Source organism: Myotis brandtii, unplaced genomic scaffold, assembly GCF_000412655.1.
Source record: "Myotis brandtii unplaced genomic scaffold, ASM41265v1 scaffold40, whole genome shotgun sequence".
Lineage (NCBI taxonomy): Eukaryota > Metazoa > Chordata > Mammalia > Chiroptera > Vespertilionidae > Myotis > Myotis brandtii.
This window is the reverse complement of record NW_005365372.1, coordinates 1,521,856-1,533,266: the sequence shown is the minus strand read 5'-3', so window position 1 is coordinate 1,533,266 and position 11,411 is coordinate 1,521,856.

Below are 11,411 nucleotides of genomic sequence, written 5' to 3'. Positions count from 1 at the left end.
GCCGGCCCCACCCCCTATCGGCCCAGCCCACCTGAATAGGGGCCAGGGACAGCCAGCCAACCTCCTGCAGCCCCTCCTCTCATCTGGCCTTGTCCCTGATGGGCCCCCTCCACCCCAATTGGCCAATGGCCCCTCCTCCTAGCCAGCTCCACCCCCGATTGGCCCCCACACTCCAATCAGGGGCAGGGTCTGCTGGCCAACCACCCATGCCTCCTCCCTCAGGCTGCTGACCCCCAATAGCCTCCCCAACCCATTTGGGGCAGGGCTGGGTGGCCCACCACCCACAGCCTCTCCCCATGGTGGGTCCCAACTTCGATCAGCCCCCACTACCCTGATTGGCCCATGCCCCCTCCCCACAGCCAGCTCTGCCCCTGATCGACCCCCTCCACACCATTCAGGGGTGGGGCCGGCTGGCCCACTGCCCACAGTCCCTCCCCATGGCTGGCCCCTCCCCAAATCAGGGTCAGGGCCCACTGGCCCAATCACCCAGAACCCCTCTCCCCAGCTGGCCCAGCCCTGATTGGGTCCTGATCGGGGCGGGCCCACTGGCCAACCTCCCACCATCTCCTCCTCCCAACAGGCCTGGCCCCGATCTGCCGATTAGAGCCGGGCCGGCTGGACCCCACCCATGCACGAATTCGTGCACTGGGCCTTTAATATGTTGAATAAATGTTCAATAATTGTTTCAAACATTACACACAAAAGCATAGATATGATTAATTGATATCTATATCTAAACATAAAATCATCTAGCCTGGTTTTTAATGCTGCTGAATTTAAGCAATATTTAAAAAATTAAAGAGAAGCTAGTCAATTCATGCATTTAAATATGCTCACATCCATTAGCTAACCTTTCTTATTAACCCTTAATATGTGTCGTGAGCAAGGGAATATCACCAAAAGGAATCACTCACACACATCTTTTCACACTGCCAGGTTTATGAAGGAATACCTAACTAAAAGCCTATAGGGTTACATGCCTCACAGAAAGGGGAAGTTTACCCAATAGAGGTAGCAGAGCAAGTATCTTCTGCAAAGTCCCCATCATTGGTGGCTCAGAAGATGCAGAGGTGAGTATAGGTCTCAAAACAGGTGGCTACAGTGGCTCCATGCATCCAGTGGAGCTAAAGTCCCATTGGCTTTGAGCTTGACACATGGTACAACCAAGCTCCAGCATGGAATGGACTGTGCTCTGAGTTGTTTTTTGTTTTTGTTTTTTTAATAGACTTTACTAGTAGAGAGAGAGAGGAAGGGAGCTCAAGAGAGAAACATAAATGTGTTGTCCCACTTATTTATGCATTCATTGGTTGATTCTTGTATGTGCCCTGACCGGGAATCAAACCTGCAACCTTGTGGTTTTGGGGGTTCAGGGACCAACCCAAGGGTAGTCTCATTATACCACATTACCTCAGTCTTCAACATATTGCCACTTTACATAACTGTTATGGCTGACAGTGATTCCATAGTGGATCATCAAAAGGTTCCAAAATGTCTGCTCTGCTTTTCCCCTATACAATGAGTATTCACAGCTTAATCTAACTCTGGTTTAGCCACAAATTACATTACAATACATTTTTCCAACTCATTCTGAAGCTTATTTTAGAGTCAAATATTTCTTATCTTTGGTGGTACACAGGTCTAAAACTTAACTCAAGTCTCTTTGGGAATAAGAGCACTCTACTACCAATAGTGTAAAGTTACTTAAACAGAACACATTAATTTTTGAACTCTCTGTAACATAGCATCAAATTAAAGTAAACCTTCATATGACAAAGGGAAAACTAAGGACACAGAAAAGTACCCTTAACGTCCACTACTCTCACCCCTACCCCCAATGCTAGAGAGAGGAAGGGGGACAGAGAGAGAAACATCAATGATGAGAGAAAATCATTGATCGGCTGCCTGTTGCACACCCCACACCAGATATCAAGCCTACAACCTGGGCATGTGCCCAACCGGGAATTGAACCATGACGTCTTGATTCGTAGTTCACCACTCAACCACTGAGCCAAGCCAGCCAGGCTGAAAGTAACTTTTTGTTTTTCACAATGTTCTCCGTCCTCAAGGCAATCTCTATTTATAGCTATTTGATAGTGGCTAGCAATATCCAGGAAGTCTATAACTTCTATTGTTTGCCATTGATGCATATTGTTTTCTGAAATAGTATGTGTCTATTGCCATAGAACAACCCACTTTGAACAGAAATCAAAAATGACATCAAAGTACTGTTATTTTTCTTCTTAGTACTTATCAACATCTGTCTTTCTTTAGGTTTTATTTATTTATTTATTTATTTATTTATTTATTTATTTACAGCCAGGCTGAAAGTAACTTTTTGTTTTTCACAATGTTCTCCGTCCTCAAGGCAATCTCTATTTATAGCTATTTGATAGTGGCTAGCAATATCCAGGAAGTCTATAACTTCTATTGTTTGCCATTGATGCATATTGTTTTCTGAAATAGTATGTGTCTATTGCCATAGAACAACCCACTTTGAACAGAAATCAAAAATGACATCAAAGTACTGTTATTTTTCTTCTTAGTACTTATCAACATCTGTCTTTCTTTAGGTTTTATTTATTTATTTATTTATTTATTTATTTATTTATTTATTTTCAGTACACGCCCAATACAATTTTAAATTTAATTTTTTATTGTTTAAAGTATTACATATGTCTCTTTTTCCCCCCATTGACCTCTCCCCAGCCACTCCCACACCCAGCACATGCCTTCACCCCCCCACACACACTCTGTGTCCAGTAGTTATGCTTATATACATGCATACAAGCCCTTTGATTGATCTCTTATCCTCTCCCATCATCCCATCTTCCCTCTGAGTATTGACAGTCTGTTCGATGCTTCTGTCTCTGGATCTAATTTTGTCTATCAGTTTATGTTGTTCATTATATTCCACAAATAAGTGAGATCATGTGATATTTATCTTTTTCCTAATGGCTTATTTCATTTAGCAAATGCTCTCCAGGTCCATCCATTCTATTGCAAATGGTAAGAGTTCTGTTTTTTTTACAGCTGCATAGTATTCCATTGTGTAGATGTGCTACTGTTTTTTAATCCACTCATCTGCCAATGGGCACTTAAGATGTTTTCAAATCTTAGCTATTATAAACTGTGTTGCTATGAACATAAGGGTGCATATATCTTTTCTGATAGGTGTTTCTGAGTTCTGGGGATATATTCCTAGAATGGGGTTACTGGGTCAAATGGAAGTTCCATTTTTAGTTTTTTGAGAAATCTCCATACTGTTTTCCACAGGGGCTGCATTCCCACCAGCATTGCACGAGGGTTCCTTTTTCTCAGCATCCTCGCCAGCACTTGTTTGTTGATTTGTTGATGATAGTCATTCTGACAGGTGTGAGATGGTACCTCATTGTCATTTTGATTTGCATCTCTTGGATGATTAGTGACTTGGAGCATGTTTTCATATGTCTCTTGGCCTTCTTTATGTCCACTTTCAAAAAGTGTCTATTTAGGCCCTTTGCCTATTTTTTTTATTGTATTCTTTATCTTCCTTTTGTTAAGTTGTATGAGTTCCCTACAAATTTTGGAGATTAAACCCTTATCAGAGGTAACATTGGCAAATATATTCTCCCAAGCTGTGGGCTCTCTTGTTATTTTGCTGATGGTTTTCTGTTTATTTGTTTTGTGCTGTGCAGAAGTTTTTATTTTGATGTAGTCCCATTTGTTTATTTTCTTCTTATGTTGCACTATCTTAGGAGATGTATCAGTAAACATATTGCTGGGAAATATGTCTGATATTTTGCTGCTTATGGAATCTTGTAGGATTCCTATAGTTTCCCATCTTACATTTAAGTCCTTTATCCATTTTGAGTTTATTTTTGTGTATAGTATAAAATGGTGATATGATTTCATTTTTTGTATGTATTTGTCCAATTTCCCCAGTACCATTTATTGAAGGGACTGTTTTGACTCCATTGCACAATCTTGCTTCCTTTGTCAAATATTAATTGAGCATAATAACAGTGGCTTTGTAATACAGCTTGATAGCTGGTATTGAGATCCCACCTACTTTGTTCTTTCTCATGATCGCTGCAGCTATCGGGGTTCTTTTTTTATTCCAGATGAATTTTTGTAGAGTTTGTTCTAGATCTGTGAAATATGGTGTTGGTATTTTAATGGGGATTGCATTGAATCTATAGATTGCTTTGGGTAGTATGGACATTTTAATAATGTTGATTCTACCAATCCATGAACATGGTATATTCTTCTATTTGTTTATGTCTTCCTCTATCTCTTTTGTCAATGTCCTATAGTTTTCTGAGTACAGGTCTTTTATCTCTTTAGTTAAGTTTATTCCTAAGTATCTTAATTTTTTTTGTTGCAATGGTAAATGGGATTTTTTTTAGTTTATCATTCTGTGAATTCATTATCTATACTATTAAAAAGGTAATATGCTAATTAGACAGTGCCAACCAGACATCTTCCGGTCATCCTGCCTTCCTTCCAGACAAAGCCACAGTGATGGGGGCCGAGGCAAAGGCGTTAGGGATGATCAGGCTGGCAGGGGAGAGCAGTTAGGGGTGATCAGGCTGGCAGGGGGGAAATTCGGGACGTTCAGGCAGGCAGGCCAGTGAGTGGTTAGGAGCCAGCAATCCCGGATTGTGAGAGGGTGCAGGCCAGGCTTTGGGACACCCCCCCAACCTTGCACGAATTTTGTGCACCGGGCCTCTAGTTGATATATAAAAAGCCATAGATTTCTGGGTGTTAATTTTGTATCCTGCTACATTGCCAAATTCATTTATTAAGTCTAGTAGTTTTTTGATGGAGTCTTTAAGGTTTTCTATCTACAATATCGTGTCATCTGCGAATAATGACAGTTTTACTTCTTCTTTTCCAATTTGGTGCTTTTCATTTCTTCTTGTCTGATTGCTATGGCTAACACTTCCAGTACTATGTCCTATAAGAGTGGTAAAAGTGGGCATCTCTGTCTTGTTCCTGTTCTTAGGGGAAATGGTTTTAGTTTTTGCCAATAGTGTAAGATGTTGGCTGTCGGTTTGTTATATAAGCCTTTTATTTTCTTGAGGTATGATCCCTCTTTTCCACACTTTGCTGAGAATTTTTATCAAGAAAATGTGTTGGATTTTGTCAAATGCTTTTTCTGAATCAGGTGATATCATTATGTGATTTTTGTCTCTCAATTTGTTTATGTGATGTAAAATGTTGTCCCAAAGTTCCCTTGGGCTCTCCTCCTGTTTTTTAAGGGTTTTTTTTCCCCCAAATGCTGCTCTCCTTTGGTGTTTTTCCACCTTGTCTTCTAACTCATGGATGCAGCCCTCAGCTTCTAGTTTACTGTTGAAACCTTCTATTGTGTCCTGTATTGCAACTATGTCATTCTTCATTTCCTCTTGATTCTTATACATGTTGGTGAATTGTCTTTCAGCCTTTTCAGCATCCTTATAACCATTGCTCTGAATTCTTTCTCTGACAAATTGCTTGCCTCCATTTTATTTATTTCCTTTTTTCTGGTGATTCCTCCTTTTCTTTTGTATGGGGGTTATTTTTTTGTCTCCCAATTTTTGTTATTCCTTTGTGATTATTTCTATGTTTTAAATCAGTGGTTCTCAACCTTCTGGCCCTTTAAACAGTTCCTCATGTTGTGACCCAACCATAAAATTATTTTTGTTGCTACTTCATAACTGTAATGTTGCTACTGTTATGAATTGTAATCTAAATATCTGATATGCAGGATGGTCTTAGGCGACCCCTGTGAAAGGGTCGTTCGACTGCCAAAGGGGTCGCGACTCACAGGTTGAGAACCAACCACTGTTTTAAATCAAAATGCTATACCACCTAGATTTTTTGAGTTTGTCTTATAAAGTAGATGTTTTGTGGGACACAGTGGTGCAATCTCTCAAGTCTTCTGGGCTGGGTATTCCACAGATGCCCCCTACTTGAGATATTTGGTTTCTCTTGATGTAGGTGGGTCTTGAGTGTTATTGTCCTGTTTGTGGATGGAATCTCATCTCAGGGTGTCTGGTTTTGTGGCTTGTTCTCTACCATGTTGACTGAACAGCATGAAATACAACTCAACAGGACCCGACACAAAGGGAACAAAACACGATTGTACACACGACACCAATAACCCCAGTAAATGTGACCACCAGAGAAAAGAGAATTAGGAGAGAGAATAGAGAGCAGAAATGGTATCTAGAAAAGGAAAAAAAAAAGGTAATATAAAAAGAAAGAAAAATATGGAGAGAAAACACCACAAAACAAACAAATAAACAAAAATGCATACAACAAACACACTGAAAAAGGGGGGTACAAAATCTGTAGAGGCAGAGCTTATATTCAGAAAGGAAGGTTAAGGAATTGGATGAATAGGAGAAAGACCACGGTTCAGTATAGAGGAGGCAGAAAGAGAATGAGTGGATAAGAAGAAAATAAATAAATAAATAATAATAAAAAAGATAAAACAATTTTTATGTATCTATTTATTTATTCATTTATTTTTGGAAAAGGAGAATAGGAGAGCAGAAAGGCTTGAATTTAGTGAGTGAAACTAATTAAATAATTAAGAGAAGATTAGAGCAAGAGAGGAGAGGAAAATCAAAAGTACAAAAAAAAAATTGACTAGCCAAGAAAGAGAAAAAAGAAGGGTGCATGGACGTGGAGCAGGAGAGAGGAAATTAGATATATGAGTAAGCCCACAGAGACAACAATAATAATAACACCTCAATAAAGAAGATCAATTTTTAATAAGGGGTATAAAGAAAGGAAAGAAAAAAAAACTAAAGCAGGGACAGAAGAGAGAACAGGATGAAAAACGGAGAAGTGAGGAAGAAAAGGGTGGGTAAAAATTTAAAAAATAAGATAAAGTAAATTAATAAAAATAGAATAAAGAAAAATTAATACTAAAATAATAAAAAAACAAAAATAAGAAAAAAAATAAAATAAAAGGTAAAAAGTAAAAAAGTGAAGTGTTGTTCACTCCAGCTGAGTTTTAATGCCCCATATTGGTTTAAGACCCCACTCTTCTGTTCTGTCTGTCACTTCTCAGTTTTCTGTTCAGTAGTCAGCACTGTGTTGAATTTCCAAGTGATCCACTGTTCCTCTGTTTGTGTCTATCTCCACAGGCCTTGGCTGCAAGCAGGTGGGACCAATCTGCCCACTTTGCTTGTCTGCCTGCTGTCAATCTTAAACACTCAAACATCTGTTTCTGACAGGGCTTTAGGTGGGGGTGAGGCTGTATCACTTTCCAGGACTGTAAGGCTCACCTTTAACCCAGTCCCTGAGGGCTCTTTGGGGCTATTCAAAGTCTTTGTTTCCTTTTTACAGCTCAAGGTGTAGGCTGGGTGTGGCAGTATTAGCTGTCTTGTGGTTGCTAGGAGGGGCTGACTCTTCAGAAGAAAGATAGCTGCTTAGGTTTGGAGGGTCACAAAGGTCTCAGTGAGGAATTCCTGAGGTCACCTCTCCCTGCTCTGTTTTCCTCCACAGCCCCTCCCCAGACTCCACAAATATGCACCTCTACCTCCACTGCAACCTTGGGTGAGTGTTTGTAATTGAAAGGTCCTATGATATGGTTTTAGCAAATAAAAGCAAAGACAAACAAAAGCCAAACAACCACACAACTGTGAGTTTTTCTCCCTTTCCCCCTGCCCCCCAGCACCATGCTGCTCAGGAAGCTCTTCAGGCCACTTTCTGGGCGCAGCTTCTCTTGGCTGTGAACTTAGATCTAGATTCCCCAGTCGACAGCAGCCCTGTGGACTTCCTTTCCACAGTCAGATGTCACGCCTGTCCCCCAAGGGACATGGACTTGGTGCAGTGCAGCTTCCTCCTGACCCTCTAGGCTCAATGGTCAGGTGTCTCTCTCCAGCCCAGATCCAAGATCCTACTGTTCTCCAGGCATCCTCTGCATTTCCTGGCTGCAAATTGTCTCACCAGCTATGTCTAATTTGCCAATTCCAGGTGGATGTTCTCCAATTTAGTTGCTTCTTCTATCTGGTCCATGACAAGGCGCAGGACATGTCTGCTTATTCGGCTGCCATTTTCCTCACTCCCAAATGCTTTTAATTTAACAAAAAAATATATATTGTTTATTATGTATTACATTTTACAAACATTAACTCTTTAAATCTCATAATCATTGTGGGATATAGACAATATTCAATATCTATTTTGCAAATGAGGAAAATGACCAATAAAAGACAGACTTGAACAAAAGTCATACAAATATTAATTGGCGGAGTTGGAATTAAAATTCAAATAATATGGCCCCAGAGTCCATGCCTTTAAACAAAAGGGTATATTTATAATGTAAGTCTTATGAGGATAGAGATTTTTGAGTATTTTTCCACAGTGGTGTATTTCCAGTGCCTAGAAGAGTGATTGACCCATAGTATGTTCTGAATAAATATTTGTTGAATAAATCAATGTGTTACTTTAAGGGTGAAGAAACAAGCAACAATCTATTTATATAAAACCCTAACGTGCAAATAGTCCGAACCCAGAACAACCAAACAACCAAACAACTGGTTGCTATGATGTATGCTGACCACCAGGGGGTGCATGTGGAACATGGCAGGTATCAACCGTGCCCGGAAGGTGAAGCATATGAGTGGGGGCACCAGACCAAGGTGGAGCACTGGTCGCTGTCATTGGGGCGAGCCTCTGGTGGTTACTGAAAATTCTTTGATCCTACACACCACAGTCCAGCCCGGCGCTTGCGCTGCTCACACCCGCAGCTGGCACCAGAGCCATTGCTTGCACCCGCTGCTGGTGCCTGGAGTCAGCCCTGATCGCTCAGTGCTGACAGAAGGTGCGAGCAGCATTTGCCGGCCCTGATTGTTATGGGTTGACTCAGTGAGATAGACCACCGACTCAGAATTCAAATTTAAGAGCCTTTATTAAGTTGGCCAGCTGACTGCAGTTACAGCATCTTGCCGAAGCAGAGGCTGAACTGCAGTGCTGACTGTAAGAGTTACATTTTATTATTAAATTCTGTGGAGGCCCAGAGAAAAATGTGTCTTTCAAATTCTGGGCCCCCCAATATGGAGGAAACTCTCTTTATTTATACTTTATCCAGTCTGTTGTCTCCCAAATTTGGAATGAGACTTCCGGGCCTTCTGAGAAAGAAGGCCTGCGTGCTGGGAAGGGGCCATGAGATCATATCTCAAGGCCTGGCATGATGTCAGTACCTTCCTATCTATGTGTTTTAGGAACAGACAGCACAGCATGACCCGTCTGGCCAAAGCGCCAGATATGCAGCTCAGCACACTGATCACTCCTCAGGGCTTCTCCAATTCCTTCTGCTCCTGAGGGGCAATCAGGGCCAGCAGCCACTGCTTGCACCCGCTGCCAGCAATGGCCCCGTTCACACCCACTGCCAGCACTGGAGCCGCTGGTGGCACCCATTGCCGGCACTGGTCCTGCGTGCACCCATAGCTGGTGCCAGAGTCACTGCTTGCACCTGCTGCTCACCCTGGTTGACCCTGAGAGGTTCTTCACCTCCCCCTGCTCCTGAGGGGCAATTGGGGCAGCAGCCGCCGCTCACACTCATTGCAGGTGCTAGCCTCAGTTGCTCCATGCTGTCAGAGGGTGCAAGCAGGGCCGGTGCTGTCAGTGCATTGGAGTGGTGGCGGCGGGAGTGGGGCTGCCAGCAGACAGGGAACCAGGGGCCATGGAGGGAGGGGCTGGGCAGGGGCGTGGAGGATGGGCTGAGATCCCTGTGCCCACCACAGCCTCATGGCCCACAGTTTCTTTCAAGGTTCATGAATTCGTACACTGGGCCCCTAGTGTCTATTAGTATATAAGTCCCTAGAGGTTCTCCTGGTAGCTTGGAAAAATGGTATTTTCAGCTACTTCAAGGAATTTAGTCTTCGAAAGGAGAGGTCCATTGATATGGGCTGACATATTAGAAATAATCAGTGAGTTGTACAGCAGCATGGTGTTGTTCAATGGTTGTCAAAATGTGTTACAAGGTTCTTAGGAGGGCTCATAGGGTTGTGAATGCAGATATGAAGAGAATAATGAGAGGCTAGGCTCTACTCCCCCAAACTCTTCTTTAAAGAAATATCTCTGCTTGTACCTGTTTTTATTTTTTATCTCCATATTTTGCTAAAAACTTTCTTTAAACAAAGAACTAAAAATTTTTGAATACTAGTTAGAGCAGAGAGACTTCTGCCTGGAGTCCGAAGATCTGGGTTTCAGTTTTGTATGCTGTCACTTACTATCTATAACTCTGGCTCTGCCTTCTTCAGGTTGTCACTATGAACATCAAATGATATGATGAGTGAACCAAATATCGTTTAATATGCCTGGCACTGGCTCTATTGTGGGCAGACTAGGGAGCCACCTAACTAGTGGGGTCAAGGAACTTTTAATGGCCCATATTGCCACTAAATAATTTTTGCCCATTTGCCTGCTGCAATGCATGCAATTAATGCCATTAAAATTACTAAGGGAGTGCTTTGACACAGTCTTGCTTAAATATCCCAAAAGAGAAATTAACCCACCACAATCAATTAATGCGCTAGTATAAAGTCATTATCAAATTATCAAGTATCATTCAGCAAGAGAAAGTTCCTAAAGAAATGGGACTTGGAATGGCAAATCTCAAGGACAGAGAAAAGAAAGACTTTGAGGGAACAAAAATAATACCTCATATCATTTAATCATTTACAGCTTTTGTGTCATTTTCACATTTTTCATCTATTTTTTCTTCATAAGGATACAGAGGGGAAATATATATTCATATATATGTATATAGGTACATATATATACATATATGTCAATTTTACATGTAATGTACATTTTACAGAAAATATATATTCATATATATATATATCAGTTTTACAGATAATGAAACTTAAGCTCAGTAAAATCAGTCTGACCTGTACCAATCTGAAAATTTATATTGAAATGCCTTATCCCTAATGCATATATGACTCACTTAAATCATCTCTGTCAACTCAACTCAGTTTATATTTTTCCTCTAAAGAGCATTCTTAACAAGGAGACATATGTAAAACTTTAGACAATAAATAAATAAATAAATAAGCATTCTTTGGTCCCTATGGATTTTATACAACACTCACTTCTAGAATGCTTCTCAAAACATAGCCAGATGAAATGTTAGTGTGATCTTCTGTTCAATGGACTGTTTTCACTCTTAATTTTAAACAGCCTTGGTGGAAGAAAACCTGTTTATCTTGCTCAGTATTAAACAAGATAATACTTTTCCTATATTAGGGCCTGGCAAATATATAGCAGTTGTACAACATATTTATTAAATAAATAAATGATTTCCTGTTTTTGAATTTGAATTCTTTACTGTTTAAAGTATTATATGAGTCTCCTTTTCTCCCATTGACCTCTCCCCAGCCACCCCCAGCCCCCAGACATGCCCTCATCCCCCTACTGTCTGTGTCCAT